This window comes from Ictidomys tridecemlineatus, chromosome 11 (genome assembly GCF_052094955.1).
Source record: "Ictidomys tridecemlineatus isolate mIctTri1 chromosome 11, mIctTri1.hap1, whole genome shotgun sequence".
Taxonomy (NCBI): domain Eukaryota; kingdom Metazoa; phylum Chordata; class Mammalia; order Rodentia; family Sciuridae; genus Ictidomys; species Ictidomys tridecemlineatus.
This window is the reverse complement of record NC_135487.1, coordinates 39,394,177-39,412,197: the sequence shown is the minus strand read 5'-3', so window position 1 is coordinate 39,412,197 and position 18,021 is coordinate 39,394,177. Positions and strand designations below refer to the sequence as shown.

Here is an 18,021-nt window from a genome sequence, read left to right as displayed (position 1 = left end):
CGACCCTCGCCCTCCGCTAGGGGGCCCGCCCCCTGCTCTCGAGCTAACGAGTGTCCTCGCGCGCGCTCCCTTTTCCTCAGCGTGGGTGTGAGTGCGCAGTCCTACTACTTTGGCCCCCTCCCCATTGTTTCCTCGAGGCCACCACAAACCCCTGAGGGTGGCCCCTCCCCCAGGGTGCTCCCCCCTCCCCTCTCGGTTTAACGGGTGCCGGGGGACCCCAAAAGCAAGGGAGGGGACACCCCTGAACAATTCCTCGGCGTCGGGGCTCCCAGGCCTCGGCGCCCGTCTCCCCCAGCCCAAGCCAGGACCCCATTCCGGGTTCCGTTTCTCTCTCCCTTCCCCCTCTCCAGGGCTCCCACTCGGCCTCGGCCCCCTCCCCTCAGCGGGTCCTCCTCTTTCTCTCCCTCTCCCTCCTCCTCCCCCTCCCCATCCCTTCCCCCCCACAATGCAGTTCGCGGCGCGGCGGACATGGCGGTGGAGTCCTGAGCTCGTCGTGTCCCGGCCTCCAGCGGCGGCGACGGCGGCGGCGGCGGCACCGGCAGCGGGAGGCGGAGGGGGAGCGGGAGCCACTGAGATGAGGAGGCGCCGCGCGCGCCTGTAGCTCGCGGGCCTCGCAGGTACGGAGGTTCTGGCGGCCGCGCTGCGCGGGGTGCCGAGGGGGTGTGCTCGGGAAGGCCGGGCGGCCCCCAGCTTGTCCTCTTCAGGTGCGGCTCCTCGCAGGTGTCGGGCCTGGCCCGAGCGCTTCTCAGCCGCCCTCTTGGGGCCTGACAATTCTTTCTTTGCCGAAGCATGCTTCGGGTGTCCCAGGGGAAAGCTGAGGTTTGAGAGGTAGAGACGGCGGCCTGGGCGGCCTGAGGAGGGCATTGGGGCTCTTCGGGCCGAACTCTGTGTAGAGGCTGGGGCTACCAGCCCGGGGCCGAAACCTGTTGTAGATCCGCGAGATGGATTTTGAGTTAACGAGAATGGTTTGGAGCGTTCTCTTGGATCCAGTATGGTTCCCTGTCATGTGTGCTTTCTCTTTCACCCTTGTTTATATATAGATGTATATATAACATGTAAACACACACACACACACACACACACACACACGCGCGCGCGCACACACACACACACACACACACACACACACACACACAATATTTCCCCCAGGCTCGTCCTTGTGGGAGAAGGCAGAGGTGTCTGTGTGTGGATTTCGTTTCTTGCTCGCCCGCCTTCTCTGTCTCCCCCGCCCCCCAGTCGAATGGTGGTAATGCGCGCTTTTGACGTGGGTAACTGTGAGATTCGTATTTGTAAACAGACAGCACTCCCCTAGTGTGCTGCACGCCTCCGCAAGAGGTTTAGATCCTTTTGGTATCTGGATCGGAAAAGAGATGTTTAGACCTAAAAGAAGCACATCAGCGAGATTTCTAGTCGTGTCTGAATGGGATGTATTCTTGTTTTAACAGCGTTGAATAAACATTTTTTAGAACACCAAATCTTAAATCAGATAAATTTTGTATCTTGCCGGAGATCTTAGTTTCCGTATATCATGTTTCTTTATTTTGATACAAAAGTAGTTCCATAGACGTTTGACGTTCGGCTCCCATTTGTGATCTCCATAAATTAGTGTCCAGAAATGCAATTCAAATTGTATTGTTGGCATGCATTTAGTAATTAGCTCTAGTGGATCAGGCTACCTTTTATTTCCAGAGATTTTTATCCCCCAAGTCTTGCAGCAGCAAAATGTTTGTAACATTTGGTGAAACAACATATCCTGTTTGTTAAAGTAGTAAGAATTACTAGCTAATAAAATGGGATGATTCCAAACAGATATGATAATTTTAGAGAAAGTGCCGTGCCATGGTGTTGAATTGTGGGATGGCTTAAAAAGAAAAGTTGAGTTTGTGTATGTATGCTGAAATTTTCTTTACTCAATCCATGCTTGTCTCCTTTAACACTGCATCCTAGTTCTGTTTAGTCACAACTTATAAAGAAATATTGTTTCATTTAGAAAACATTGCTTAAGATAATTAATAAACTCACTTTGCCTCGTGTGCGTTGATGCTTTTATAAGCAAATTATAAAAAGTTTTAAAAACCATACGCTTTAGGGAAGATAAGAATTTTAAGCTTTAAAAATAGAAAGTTCCTTAAAAAAGTCTTATTTTAGATAAAATTTCCTGCTCTTTGCAGTTTTTCATTTGGCTAGTGAGGAAAATGAAAAACTGAAGCTTCCTTGAAATAATTTGTAAGTGGAAGTGAAAGATATTGACACTTAATGTTTAAAGTCTAGCAAATATCTAAATACAGAAATGAAATTTAAGATCTTTCTTGTCTTGATTCAAATTGTTAATCATACAGATAAGTTAAAAAATATTTTCATGCACAAATTTAGTTTAATTTTGTAAATACTGAATCACACTTAGCATTACATTTGTTTTAGGTTAAGTTGGTTAGAACAGTGTCTACATTTTAATTTTTAGACGTTTTAAAAATCAGAATTTATAATTACAATTATAAATATCTCAGACTTTCAAAAACTGTTTAAAGAGAATTTTTATTAGTTCTCAGAGCAGACTCATCTTAGTAATTAGAGAACTTCATTTGACCTCAAAGTGAACCTTGGCATACATAATAAGTATCATTAATTATGTTTTATTCTTTATAGAATGTCAAATCAGGATCTGGCCGGGGTAGTGGCACATGCCTGTAATCCTAGCTTCTTGGGTAGCTGAGGCAGGAGGATCACTAGTTTGAGACCAGCCTTAGTAAGTTTGAAGTAAGCCTCTGCAACTTAGCTAGACCCTGTTTCAAAATAAAAAGAAAAGGGCTGGGGATGTAGCTCAGGGGTAGGGCACCCATGGGTTCAATCTTCGTACCCTCATCCCCGACAAGAGTTTTAAAAAATCAGAATCTCTGGATAGAAAAAGGTGTTTGAATTTATTGACTTTGGAATGTTTCAGAGAAATGAAATATCCAACATTACCTGTAAATGCTGATGCCAGTAAATTTTGTTTATCCTGAAAAAAACAAAAACCATTTTCATATAATAGAATCCAGTGAGATGTATTACTTTCTAAAATAAATTGTAGATGTTCTGATAAAATAATGTTACAAAATTAAAGTCATGTTCTTAAAACAAACAAACAAACAAATAATTCTAGAAAGACTTGAAACAGACAGGGGACAAGGCCACTATAGATTAAAGCAGGATATGTGGACTTTTAAAAAACTAATCTTAGAATTTTGATTGTTTACATATACCAAATGAATTCTTTCATTTCTAGAATCCTAGACAATTGCCTAATTGGGGGATGTTAAAAACCAACATGCTGGGTCTAGGGGTTGAGGCTCAGTGGCAGAGCGCTTACCTTGCACACATGAAGCACCACATAAAAATAAATAAACAAAATAAAGATATTGTGTCCGTGTATAACTAAAAATAAATAAATAAATAAAAACAAAACCACCACCAACAAAAAAACACATGTTGTCCCTAAGTGTTTCTTATAAACTCAAAAAGAAGAGAAGGTACAAAAATGCAAAGATTAGCAGTTCAGATTTTTTCTGTTAAGTAACAGATTTAATTATTTGGTGTGGTATGGTTTCTAAATTATTTGCATATCTATTTTCTCATTGGATGTCTATAATTACCTGTGAATTAAAGGAGAAGAGAGAATGGAACTAGTATTTATTAAAGCACTTGCTTTGTTGCAGGCTCAGTACTAGACATGTTTATGCATTTGTTTTTTTTTACTTGCTTGATGTAAAAACCCTGTTTCTGTGACTCAGAAGTTAAGTAATTTGCTGACAATCATAGAGTTAGATTTGAAAACAGATCTCTCGAATACGTATGACTTATTGCTTCTCAGGTATATTGAGTATTTTCTCAATTTTGTAGAATGAGAAACCTTCTAAGATCATGCATGTGTTCATTCAGTTATTCACTTCACAGACATTTGTATTTGTACTTTATATTAGACATCTTTTGAATTTTTATCTTGCAAATTAGATCACCACATGAGATAATGTTTGACCCGTGATTAAAACTGATTTCTGACTTCTAGTCTAGTACTTCTTTCTTCTTAACTTCTTTCCTAGTAGATTCTATTCATTTTAAATGGGTAATTAAGTATTCTTTTTCATACTACTTTCCTTTTCCTTTGTTTCAAACTGTGTGTGTGTGTTTGTGTGTTTGCCTAAGATCTTTGATCCAAATCATACTGTTTAAGAATTTTTGATTTATCATAAGTCATCATTGTCTTTTTTTTTTTAACCAGGGATTGAACTCAGGGTTGTTTCATCCCTGTGTCACATCCCCAGCCCTTTTTATTTTTTATTTTGAGACAGGGTCTTACGAAGTTGCTGAGGCTGGCTTTGAACCTGTGATCCTCCTGCCTTAGCTTCCTGGGATTATAGGCTTGCTCCAGTGCACCTGACTTACAAGAGTCTTTTGAAATAAAACTACATCTGGGAGAATTATCTTGTTAAGCAACATCATCATCATCATCATTATTATTATTATTATTTTTGTTGTTGTTGTCAGTGGTGCTGGGGATTGAACCCAGAGCCTTATGCATGCAAGGCAAGAACTCTACCAACTGAGCTATATCCCCAGCCTTTGTTATGGCTTCTCAGGAAGTTTTTTTTTCACTCACGGGCTTGGACTAGTTGACTTTTTTTGGTTTAGCATTGGAAAGTAATAGGTTGGGGGCATAGGGAAGTCTGGCCTGGAAAGAGAGAAAAACATTCATATAAACTTAGTGCCTGACAATAAAAATGAGAAAAGTCTGGGCTGGGGTTGTGGCTCAGAGGTAGAATGCTTGCCTACTGTGCGTGAAGCACCAGGTTCGATCTTCAGCACCACATAAAAATAAAATAAAGATATTATGTCCACCTGTAACTAAAAAATAAATATAAAAAAAATGGTGAGAAAAGTTCTGATCTACACAAAGCAGCCTGTACTTTGGAAAAGAAATAGGTAGGGATTGGGGATGGAGATCTGTGTTAGAACTCTTGCATGTGTCAGCCCAGAGTTCAGTCCCCAGCTCTGTCAAAAAAAAAAAAAAAGTTAATTACTCATATCTGATAGTTTTAAGTGGGTATTTGATTTGTAATGTTAATTGTTTACTGTATAGTTACTATGTGCTAAAGAAATTAATTTTCTATATCATGATCTTATAAGTTTTTCCCTCAGTCCTCATGTCATCCTATTATCTTCATTTACAGATGAACAAAGAAGGTGTAAAAGGGTTAACAAGATTTCACATTTGGTTTGCAGCAGAGCCAGGATTTGAACTGAGGCACTGGGTCCAACTTCTGATGTTAGGCCATCTGATGTTAGAACCAGAGCTTTTCACCATTACACCATGTTGCACCTCAAACTTGGGGTGTCAGAATATAGTGTGCATAGGATGTTAATTGTGTCTAGTCACGTAGGTTGTTAAAAAATGTTTCTAAGCACATAAAGTATGAGTTATATAAAATAACTAAATCTGATTACATCTCATCAGTGTGCTAGCCATTGTAGTTTAAATAATTATTAAAATTGATCAGTTAATAAGTATTCATTAAGTGCCAGTCATGTGCTACGTATTAGTGTAGTCCAATGAAATTCAAATAGTGTTCGGAGGTATCTTGTGAAGGGTCTTAGAGATACATTGTTTGCATATTATATATATGTGTGTGTGTATATATATATATATATACACACACACACATATTTATAGATAATTTTTATATATATAAAATTTGTATGGGGGAGTGTATTGTGTGTGGGGCACTTTACTACTGAACTACTTCATTGGTCCTTTTAATTTTTTATTTTGAGACAAGGTCTCACTAAGTTGCTAAGGGTCTTGCTAAGTTGCTGAGATTGACCTTCAATTTGTAATCCTTTGGCCTCCACCTCCTGAATTGCTGGGATTACAGGCTATAGTAATACTCTTACTGCAGTATTTTCCTTTTCCTTGCTTCTCATGTGAAATGTAGTACTATGACTTCATGACTTGTGAAAACATTATTGCTTTAATGGCTAATGGAATATGTAATAGTGTATTCTTTTTTCCTTTTTCTTTGAGATATAGTTGATAGTATCATAAAATTTACGTTTAAAAAAATGCACAGTTCAAGCTGGGCACAGTGGCACACTCCTGTAATGCCAGTGACTCAAGCTGCGTGTGGTGGTGTATGCCTATAATCCTAGTGATTCTGGAGGCTGAGGCAGGAGGATCACAAGTTGGAGGTTAGCCTGGGGCAATTTAGAATCTGCCTCAAAATAAAATTTAAAAAGGGCAGAGGATGTATCTCAGTGGTAGAGCACTCCTGGATTCAATCCCTAGTATGGCTAAAGTAAAACAAAACAAAACAAAAAAATCTCCCCCTAAAATCACAATTCATTGGTTTTAGTATTGTTGTTAGGTTGTGAAACTACCTATGTAGTTCCAGAATATTTTCATTAGCCCCAAAAGAAACCCTGTACCATTAATAGTTATTGTTTATTATTTCCTTCCCTAAGCCTTTGGCAACCAGTAAGCTACTTTCTGTCTCTAAGATATGCCTTTTCTAGACATTTCATATAAATTAAATAATACAGTTATGTGGCTTTTATACCCATCTTCTTTGATTAAGCTTAATATATCCAAGTCTTGGCCATACTGTATCATGTGTTAACACTTTATTCTTTTTTATGGGTGAAAGTATTATATTCTGTGGACACACTTTGTTGATTTATCCATTTGTCATTTAATGGATATTGGGATTGTTTCTACTTGTCTGTTATGAACAATGCTGCTATGAACATTGTTTAAAAGTTTTTGTATGGGCTGGACATGGTGGCCTACACTCGTAATCCCATCGGCTTGGGAGGCTAAGGCAGGAGGATTGCAAATTCAAAGCCAGCCTCAGCAAAATCGAGGTGTGTGAGGCTTCCAGTTTTTCTATATTCTTACTATAACTTGATAGTGTACATCTTTTAAAAAAAATTGTAGCAAATCTAGTGGGTGAAGTGGTAATTTATGGTGGGTTTTTTTTTGTTGTTTGTTTGGTACCAGGGTTTGAATCCAGGGGTGCTTAACCACTGACTGCATTCCCAGCCCTTTTAAAAATATTTTATTTAGAGACAGGGTCTTTTTTATTTATTTATTTATTTTTTAAAAAGCGGGGGGAGGGAAGGAGGGGAGAGAGAATTTTAATATTTACTTTTTAGTTTTCAGTGGACACAACATCTTTGTTTATATGTGGTGCTGAGTATCGAACCCGGGCCACATGCATGCCAGGCAAGCGTGCTACTGCTTGAGCCACATCCCCAGCCCGAGACAGGGTCTTGTTGAGTTGCTTAGGGCCTTGTTAAATTGCTGAGGTTGGCTTTGAACTTTCAATCCTTCTGTCCCAGCCTCTTGAGCTGCTGGGATTATAAGCTTGTGCTACCGCACCTGGCTTATGGTGGTTTTGATATGCATTTCCACAATAATTAATGATGTTGAACATCTCTTAATCTTCCTCTTGCCTAATGTATATTTTCTTTGGAAAGATGTCTATTCACATCCTTTGCCCATTTAAAAAATTTGGGTTGTCTTTATTATTGTGTTTTAAAGAATTCTTTATATATTTTGGATATTAGATTTTAATTAAATGCTTGATTTGCGAAAAAATGTTTTACCATTTTGTGGGGTGTCTTTTCATTTTCTTTTTAAAAAATTTAAAACCTGGGGTAGAATATATATAACAAAATTTACCATTTTACCGTTTTTTTTTTCAGTTTTTAAAAATGAGGTAAAATACATGTAAAATTTACAGTTTTAATAATTTTTGTTTTTAAGTGCATCAATAATGTAGTCATTACCATTATCTATCTCCAGAACTCTTTTCATCCTATAAGACTGAAACTTAATGTGATTAAATAGTAACTTCCCTTTCCCCTCCCCCAGCCCAAGGCAATCACTGTTTTACTTTGACTGTAGGATTTTGATTACTTCATGTAAGTGGAATCATACAGTATTTGTCTTTTTGTGAATGGCTTATTTCATTAACTAATGTCCTCAAGGTTCATCCATGTGTTAGCATATTGCAGAATTTCCTTCCTTTTTAAGGCTCAATAACATTCTTTTTTTTTTCCCCACAGATGTTTTTCTTTATTACAAATTTATTGAAGCACAATTGAAATAATATTAAACCACATATATATTTAAGGTATAAGAGTTTGATGAGATTTGACACATATATGTGCATACAGTCATTAGCACAATCAATAAAGGAATGTATTTTTTTATTCCTGCCTGAATGACCACCGATTTAACTTTTGTCACTGTAGTTTACATTTTATAGAATTTTATGTAAATATCATCTTGCAACATATACCCTTTGTTTGTCTCATTGTTTGTTTGTTGCTTTCACTCTGCATAATTTTTTTTTGTAGGGCTTGGAATTGAACCCCAGGCTTTATGCATTCCAGGCAAGCACTCTACCACTGAGCCACATTACCAGCCCCATGCTTTTGAAATTCATCCACATTGTTGCATGTTTCAACAGTTCCTTTTATTTTGGACTAGTCCTGCATGGAAGGGACATACCACACTTTGTCCATTTACCTAGGTGAGGAACATTTGAGTCATTTCCAGTTTAGGAATGTTTTAAATAAATCTGAAAATAACATGGATACAGAAGTCTTTGTACAACACTTATATTGTATGCTTATATAGTAGGGTTTTTTTTAACTTTTTTTTTTAAATTTTATTGTTGGTTGTTCAAAACATTACATAGTTCTTGATATATCATATTTCACATTTTGATTCAAGTGGGTTATGAACTCCCATTTTACCCCGTATACAGCTTGCAGAATCACATCAGTTACACTTCCATTGATTTACATATTGCCATCCTAGTGTCTGCTGTATTCTGCTGCCTTTCCTATCCTCTACTATCCCCCCTCCCCTCCCCTCCCCTCCCCTCCCCTCCCCTCCCCTCCCCTCCCCTCTTCTCTCTCTACCCCCACTACTGTAATTCATTCCTCCCCCTTGTATTATTTTTCCCTTTCCCCTCACTTCCTCTTGTATGTAATTTTGTATAACCCTGAGGGTCTCGTTCCATTTCCATGCAATTTCCCTTCTCTCTCCCTTTCCCTCCCACCTCTCAACCCTGTTTAATGATGGTCTTCTTCTCATGCTCTTCTTCCCTAGTCTGTTCTTAATTACTCTCCTTATATCAAAGAAGACATTTGGCATTTGTTTTTTAGGACTTGGCTAGCTTCGCTTAGCATAATCTGCTCTAATGCCATCCATTTCCCTCCAAATTCTATGATTTTGTCATTTCTTAATGCAGAGTAATACTCCATTGTGTATAAATGCCACATTTTTTTTATCCATTCGTCTATTGAAGGGCATCTAGGTTGGTTCCACAGTCTTGCTATTGTGAATTGTGCTGCTATGAACATCAATGTAGCAGTGTCCCTGTAGCATGGTCTTTTTAGGTCTTTAGGGAATAGACCGAGAAGGGGGATAGCTGGGTCAAATGGTGGTTCCATTCCCAGCTTTCCAAGAAATCTCCATACTGCTTTCCAAATTGGCTGCACCAATTTGCAGTCCCACCAACAATGTACAAGTGTACCCTTTTCCCCACATCCTCGCCAGCACTTATTGTTGTTTGACTTTGTAATGGCTGCCAATCTTACTGGAGTGAGATGGTATCTTAGGGTGGTTTTGATTTGCATTTCTCTGACTGCTAGAGATGGTGAGCATTTTTTCATGTACTTGTTGATTGATTGTATGTCCTCCTCTGAGAAGTGTCTGTTCAAGTCCTTGGCCCATTTGTTGATGGGGTTATTTGTTATCTTATTGTCTAATTTTCTGAGTTCTTTATATACTCTGGATATTAGGGCTCTATCTGAAGTGTGAGGAGTAAAGATTTGTTCCCATGATGTAGGCTCCCTATTTACCTCTCTTATTGTTTCTTTTGCTGAGAAAAAACTTTTTAGTTTGAGTGAGTCCCATTTGTTGATTCTGGATGTTAACTCTTGTGCTATGGGTGTCCTATTGAGGAATTTGGAGCCCGACCCCACAGCATGTAGGTCGTAGCCAACTTTCTCTTCTATCAGATGCCGTGTCTCTGATTTGATATCAAGCTCCTTGATCCATTTTGAGTTAACTTTTGTGCATGGCGAGAGAAAGGGATTCAGTTTCATTTTGTTGCATATAGATTTCCAGCTTTCCCAGCATCATTTGTTGAAGATGCTATCCTTCCTCCATTGCATGCTTTTAGCCCCTTTATCAAATATAAGAAAGTTGTAGTTTTGTGGGTTGGTTTCTGTGTCCTCTATTCTGTACCATTGGTCCACCCGCCTGTTTTGGTACCAGTACCATGCTGTTTTTGTTACTATTGCTCTGTAGTATAGTTTGAAATCTGGAATCGCTATACCACCTGATTCACACTTCCTGCTTATTATTGTTTTTGCTATTCTGGGTCTTTTATTCTTCCATATGAATTTCATGATTGCTTTCTCTATTTCTACAAGAAATGCCTTCCTTTTTAAGGCTCAATAACATTCTTTTTTTTAAAAAAAAATTTAGTTGTAGTTGGACACAATATCTTTCTTTTATTTATTTATTTTTATGTGGTGCTGAGGAACAAACCCAGAGCCTTGCACATGCTAGGTGAGTGCTCTACTGCTGAGCCCCAGCCCCAGCCCAAGGCTCAAGAACATTGGTATAACACAGTTTGCTTATCCATGCATCTATTGATGGACATTTATGTTGCTTCCATGTTTTAACTGTGAATAATGCAGCTGTGAACATGGGTATACAAACATCTCTTTAAGATCCTGGTTTTGGTTCTTTTGGGTATGTATTCACAAGTGAAATTGCTGGATTATATAGTTTGTGAGCTCTTTGTTACTGTAACAAATACCTGAGTTAATCAATTTATAAAGAGAAATGTTTATTTTGGCTCATAGTTTTGGAAGTTTCTGTCCAGGATTGATTAGCCCTGTTGGTTTTGGGCCTTTGGTGAGGCAGTGCATCATGATGGCAGTATATGGCAAAAGTACATTTTTCATGGCTGGGAATCAAAAGGCAGAAATAGGAAGGGACTGGAGTCATGCTATCCCCTTCAATGGCATGAACCCAGTGACTGGAAGAACTCCTATTAGGTCCCCCCTCTTTTCAGTTCTGTTCTATCTCTGGGGATTGAACCCAGGGATGCTTTGCCATTGAACTACATCCCCAGCTGTTTTTATTTTTTATTTTGAGACAGGATCTCAATTAATTGCTTAGGGCCTCACTACATTGCTGAGGCTGGCCTCAAATTTACAAACCTCCTCTCTCAGCCTCCTGAGTAGCTGGGATTACTGGTATTCATGGTTGTACCTGCCTTTACCTCTTAAAGTTTTTTTCTTTTTCTTTTTTTGGTACCAGGGATTTAACTCAGGGGTGCTTAACCACTGGGCCACATCCCCAGCCCTTTTTATTTTTTATATTAAGACAGGTCTTGCTAAGTTGCTTAGAGCCTTGGTAAGTTGCTGAGGGTGGCTTTGAATTTTTGATCTTCCTGCCTCAGCCTCCTGAATTGTAGGGATTACAGGCATGTGCCACTGCACTTGGCACCTCTTAAAGTTTCTACCACTTACTAATAGCTCTAATCTAGGGACTAATAAGCCTTTAACATGTAGGCTTTCGGGGGACATTTACGATCCAAACTGTATCATCCTGCCCATAGCTCTCAAAGACTCAGGTCTGTCTCAAAATGCAAAATGTATTTAGTCTATTTCCAAGAGTCCCCCAAAGCTTAACCATTCCAGCATTGCCCAAAAGTCTTAAGTGCATGGCTAGGGGTATAATTCAGTGACTCAATAGTTGCTTAGCATATATATGCAAGGCCCTGGGTTTGAGCCTCAGTGCCACAACAAACAAACAGACAACAACAACAATAAAAAAAGTTCAAAGTCTTCTGTAAGACTAAAGACAAACTCTTAGCTGTGAGCCCTGTTTAAAAAAAAAAAAAAGTTAGGTACTTTTAAGATATAATGGCACAGGGTTAAATATTTCCATTCTAGAAGGGAGGAACAGGAAAATACCAAGAAGAGATCAGGACCAAAGTAAGAATGAAACCCAGCAGGGCAATGTGATGGGAAGTGGACTTCCAAAAACTTGGAAAGTCCACATCTGTGGAATGGCTGGTTGCAGCCCACATGGCTATTCTCTCAAACTAGCTCTGTGTGCTGCCTGCTGTTCCTTTGGCAGGCAGTCTGTCCATATTCCTGGCATCTCTGAATTTTTTTAAATTTATTTTTTAGTTGTAGTTGGACACAATACCTTTGTTTTGTTTATTTGTTTTTATGTGGTGCTGAGGATCGAACCCAGGGCCTCTCGTGTGCTAGGCGAGCGCTCTACCGATGAGCCACAGTCCCAGCCTGCATCTCTGAATTTTTGTGGTCTCCATTGTAGCTTTGGTTTCATTCTCACGGTTCCTTGCATTGACCTGTCAATGCATCCTGCTAAATACTGCCTGGCCTCTTAGGTGTTCTTTGAAATCTCTGAAGGCCTCCATGACCCCAGAACTGTATGCCTGCAAAGTCAACATCATGTGGACCATAGGTCTGCCATTAGTGGAGGTTATACCTGGACCTGCTTGAATCTTGGATGCAGTGGCCCTTGAGTGCCTTGTGTCTGGTCAGAGGGAGAGGCATCCTTAGCAGAGTGAAGTGCTTTCAGGCTTTATTCCCAAAAGATTGTGTCCTGCAAAGACTTTGAAACAAATTTTCATTTCAACAACTTTTAGCCTGCCACTGTGGGGATCTTGATTCCTGAGATACCCTCTCAGTGCATAGTGCTTGGCTTCATTTTAATCTTACTAATGTCTTTAGTACCTACACCCTCCTTGGCTTTATCCTTACATATTCTTTTTTTTTTTTTTTTTTTTTTGCCAAACTACCAAGTTTTCCAAATCTTTCTGTTCTGTTTCTCTTTGTTTCTGGTTATCACTGTAAATTTGGCTAAAAGTAGACAGAAATACTGAGGCTACTTCTTGAGGGCTTTGATTCCTTGAAATTTTCTCTACCAGATGAACTAGTCCATCACATTTAAGTTCAGCCTTCAACAAGATCTCAAGTCTAATTCTTTGCCACTATGTAACAAGGGTTGCTACTGGTCCAGTCACCAATAGATTCCTCATTTCCTTCTGAAACTGCATCAGCATAGCCTTTATTGTCTGTATTTTATAGGCATTTTGGTGGTCTGAACCCCTACCAGAATCACCTGTTCAATATCCCTTATGGTATTCTAGGCTTTCTTAGCCTGCTTCTTTAGATTTTTCCAAACTCTTCCTGCAAACCAGTTTAAAAGGCTCTTCCACATTGTTTCAGGTATAGCAACAACCACTCCACTTCTTGGAACCAATTTTCTGTTAGTTTCACATTACTCTTAAGAAATGTCTGAGATAATCAACTTAGAGAAAAGATTTATTTTGATGGAGGTTTTACCTATAATTGATTAGCCCTGGTACTTTCAACCCTGTGGTGAGGTATCATATAATGGAGGCAATGTGATGCAAAACTTTTGCTCATCTAATGGCCAGAAAGTGAAAGAGGGAAAAAAAGGGAAGGGGGGTCCCACTGTCCACTTTTAAGAGCACTACCTCGGTGACTAGAAGACCTCCCACTAGGCCACACCTCTTAGGATTTCTACCACCTGTGCATAGTGCCAAGTTGGGGACTAAGCCTTTAATACATGGGCCTTTGGGGGACATAATGAGATACAAACTATACCGGGCTGGGGTTGTGGCTCAGTGGTAGAGCACTTGTCTAGCATATGTGAGGCATTGGGTATTCTCCGAATCACATAAAAATAAATAAATAAAATAAATGTATTGTGCATATCTACAATTAAAAAAATTAAAATAAAAAAGATCTGAACTATAGCATGTGATAATTCTGTTTTTTTTTTTATTTTGAGGAAACACCACACTGTTTTCCATAGACTGTATCATTTGTACAGTCCCACCAACAGTGCACAAATGTGATATTATTTGTATCTGTCTGTCTATATCTATCTATCTATCTATCTATCTATCTATCTATCTATCTATCTATCTGTTTTTGGCCACAGTTTCTCATAACTTCCTCTAGGAAGTCCATAGAAACTAGAATTTCTCTTTCCCAAAGTAGGCCATGGAAACTCTGATCTTCCACTTTCCATAAAGAAAAGCATAAAGAAATTCTCTGACCTTCACTTGTCTGATAATAGGTCATAAGACCATCCTCATTCTAGAATGGATTCTGCTCCATAGTTGGGAGGAAGGAATGCTAAAGAATATGAGCAGACAGACCTTGCTGGCTTTTCACTTTCCATTTTTTAAAATATATTTTTTAAGTTGTTGGTGGACCTTTATTTTGTTTATTTTTATGTGGTGCTGGAGATCAAACCCAGTGCCTCACACATGCTAGGCAAATGCCTACCACTGCGCTACAAACCCAGCCCTTTACTCCCCCATTTATTGGTAATCATGCCTTTTTGCAGTGAAGTCTTAAAAAACAAACAAACAAACAAACAAACAAACTCCAAAGCACAGGATTTGGAGAGCTTCCAGGTAGGTGAATATGTGAAATTTCCTGGAGGGTGGGATGCCTGGTGAGGGCCTGAAATCTTTGTGCTTCTTCTCCCATACCTTACCTTGTGCATCTCTTCATCTGTATTCTTTATAATAAAGCACTAAACATTGTTTCCCTAATAATCAAACCCAATGTATGTTTTGTCTGTCAGAAGCACAGGTAAAAACAGCCTGGGGCTTGTGGCTGGAATCCAGAGTAGAAAAGGGGATAGTTTTGGAGACTGAGACCCCAACTAGTGAGGTCCGATACTGTTTTCAGGTAGATAGTGTGAGCATTGAATTCAATTAGAGGATACCAAATTGGTGTATGTTGTAGAATTGATTGCTTACTTGCTGGTTGGGGAGAAATCCCCACATACCTGGTGTCAGTGATCTCTGGGTTGATTGTAGTGAGTAGTACAGGAAAACAGACACTTTATTTTTTTAAGAGGAGTTCCAGTTTCTCCACTTCTTTGACAACATTTATTGCTTTTAATAATAGGCATTTAGTGGTTGTGTAGTAATCTCCTTATAGTTTTACTCTACATTTACCTGATGATAAGTAATTGGAACATCTTTTAATGTATTTACTGCCCATTCATATATCTTTGGAGAAACTTCTGTTCAGGTTCTTTGTTCACTTTTTAATTGGATTGTTTGTTTTCTATATGTTAAGTGTAAGGAGTTCTTCATATGTTCTGGGTGTTAATCTGTTTTCAAATATTTGATTTACCAGTGGTTTTTTTTTTTTTTTAAGGTTGTAGATGAACACAATACCTTTATTTGTTTATTTTTATGTGGTATTGAGGGTTGAAATCAAGTGCCTCACACGTGCTAGTCAAGTGCTCTACTGCAAGTAGAAGTCAAGTGCCTCACGCGTGCTAGGCAAGTGCTATATCTACAACCCCAGCCCTGAGGGTTACTTTTTACTGTTAATAATGTCTTCTGATGAACGGAAGTTTAAAATTTTAATCCAGTTTGTCTTTTTTATTTTGTTGCCTGTGCCTTTGGTGTCATACCAATAAATCATTGCTGAACCCATTGTCATAAAAAATTTTCCCTTCTATTTCTTCTAGGAGTTTTAAATAAAAGTTTTAGGTCCTACATTTAGGTTATGGATCCATTTGGAGTCAATTCTTGTGTTTGGTGTAGGATATGGTAAAAGGTCATTTTTTGCATATAGGTATTCAATTTTCCTAGTACCATTTGTTGAAAAGACTGTCCTTTCCCCAGGCCTTCATACCCCGATCAGAAATCACTTGACCATATGTTTGAGCATTTATTTGGGGCTCTCTGTTCCATTGGTCTGTATGCCTATTTTTTTTAAAAATGTTATTATATATATTTTTTACCTTTATTTATTTATTTTTATATGATGCTGAGGATTGAATCTAGTGCCTCACATATGCTAGGCAAGCATCCTACCACTGTGCTACAACCATAGGCCCCTATGTGCCTGTCTTTATGCCAGTACCATACTATTTGGATTACTGTACTTTGTAATAATTTTATTTAATATTTAAAAAAATTTCAAAATTTTAAATTTTGTGATATGAGGGATTGAATTAAAGGCCGTGTGCATGCTAGGTAAGTGCTCTGCCCCTGAACTATATCCCTAGTCCTTATAGTAAGTTTTTAAAACAGAAAGTAGGCAATTCATAAACTCAGGGTACTTCATTAATACATAAAATGGATACTGTACAAGACTGTGTACTAATTTTACATGTTTGTAAGGATGAATGACATATAGTAGTTAATGCAGTACCTTGAAACATGTTTGTTGTTGTATTTTTTTAAACTGAAAATTTATAAGACCTTCAGGATTTTTTGTATAAAGTTGTGGCATTGTTACATGTTGGTGTCCTTAACTCTGTTCACCTTTGGTAGATACATTTGATACAATCATGCATAAATTGTTAAGATTTTCTTTTTTTTTTTTGGTGGTATGGGGGATTGAATTTAGGGGTACTCAATCACTGAGCCTCATCCCCAGCCCTCTTTTGTATTTCATTTAGAGACAGGGTCTCACTGAGTTGTTTAGTGCCTGCTTTTTGAACTCTTGATTCTCCTGTCTCAGCCTCCTGAGCTGCTGGGATTATAGTTGTGCACAGAGACTAGCTATTAAGGTTTTTAATAGAGAAGTTCTCACTGTGTTGGTCAGGCTGTCCTTGAAATTATCTCCCTGCCTTAGCCTTCTTAGTAGCTGGGATTATATGTAGATACCATCTTGTTTGGCTAAAATTTTTGTTTAGAGCTTGTATTTAAATATCGCCACTTCTAAACCAATGATTTTCAATATTATGAGGATTATACTTCCTCAGGAAGACATTTCATAATCATAAATATTCAAAACCTGCTTATAGATATCCTCATCTTTCATCCCCCTATTCTTATGTTGTTCCTTATTTTCTTGTTCTATTTCTTAGAATACGTCGGAACAAAAAAAAAGTTGAGAATCATCATTGTAAATCTTCTAGGAGATATAGATTAGTTCTCTCATGTCTGCTTCTTTGAAGCTGGAAAACCAGATATCTAGATATTTTATTTTTTTGGTACTAGGAACCCAGGACCGCATACATGCTAGGCAAGTGCTCTACCATTGAGGTACATCCTTAGCCCCAGATATGTGTTTGTTTGAGGTGTGTATGTGTGTGTGTGTTTGTGTGTGTGTGTGTGTGTGTTTATTTATTTTTAAATAAAAAAATTATTTTTCAGTGCTAGTGAGTAAACCTAGGGATTTGCAGTTGCTAGGCAAGCTCTCTGCCATTGAACTACATCCCAAATCCCCTACCCATTTTTTAAAAATTTTGAGACAGGGTCTTACTAAGTTGCCCAGGCTGACCTAGAACTTGTTATGTTCTTGCCTCAGCCTCCCTAGTAACTGGGATTTTAGGCATGCACCATGGTGCCTGACCAGGTCCATATTTTTTAACATATGATCTATCCTCCTATAAAATTCTTCCTCTTATAAGTCTGGTATCTTTGCTGTCTTTTTCTTATTGACCTTTGTCATTTCAAGTCACTCCTCTTTATTCACTGATAGCTTTGGTGTAATTGTTGACATTGTATTAGGCAATCATATGCAAAAAATTGAAGGTTATTTAACTTTATTTTTCCTTAAGTTCTATATTCCAGTGATATTCAACTCTTATTACTTTCCTTGATGTACCTACTCATGTGGTTGAAAACAATTCTATTTTTGACCAAAATCTTCTAAATTATCTATATATGCATCTTTCACGTTCTTTAGTCTTCTGCTTTGTCTTTTTTTTATATAACTTTGGGGCTGGGGAAGGCTTTATCCCCTTTGTTCTATCAACACAATTAGTACTTTGGTTCTCACCTTATTGAAATTTTCATTCTATAAATCTCCTATCTAGTATGTTTTTAAATATTTGCAGATTGTATAAACAGTGAATTGGTGTTTTATATATTTGGCTTGCCCCTTAATGTAGCTTAGCAGTATTCT

At 38.4% G+C, this 18,021-nt stretch overlaps 1 protein-coding gene across 3 annotated transcripts in view; it reads left to right on the top strand.

The window, feature by feature from the left end:
- Positions 1 to 475: 475 nt before the first annotated feature.
- Positions 476 to 18,021, top strand: part of Tut4 (terminal uridylyl transferase 4) — a 148,431-nt gene continuing 130,885 nt past the window's right edge. For all 3 annotated transcript variants that reach the window (XM_078026248.1, XM_078026247.1, XM_078026246.1), the window contains exon 1: positions 476 to 617. The gene's annotated coding sequence lies outside the window, so the exon portion shown is untranslated. The remainder of the gene's footprint in view (positions 618 to 18,021) is intronic.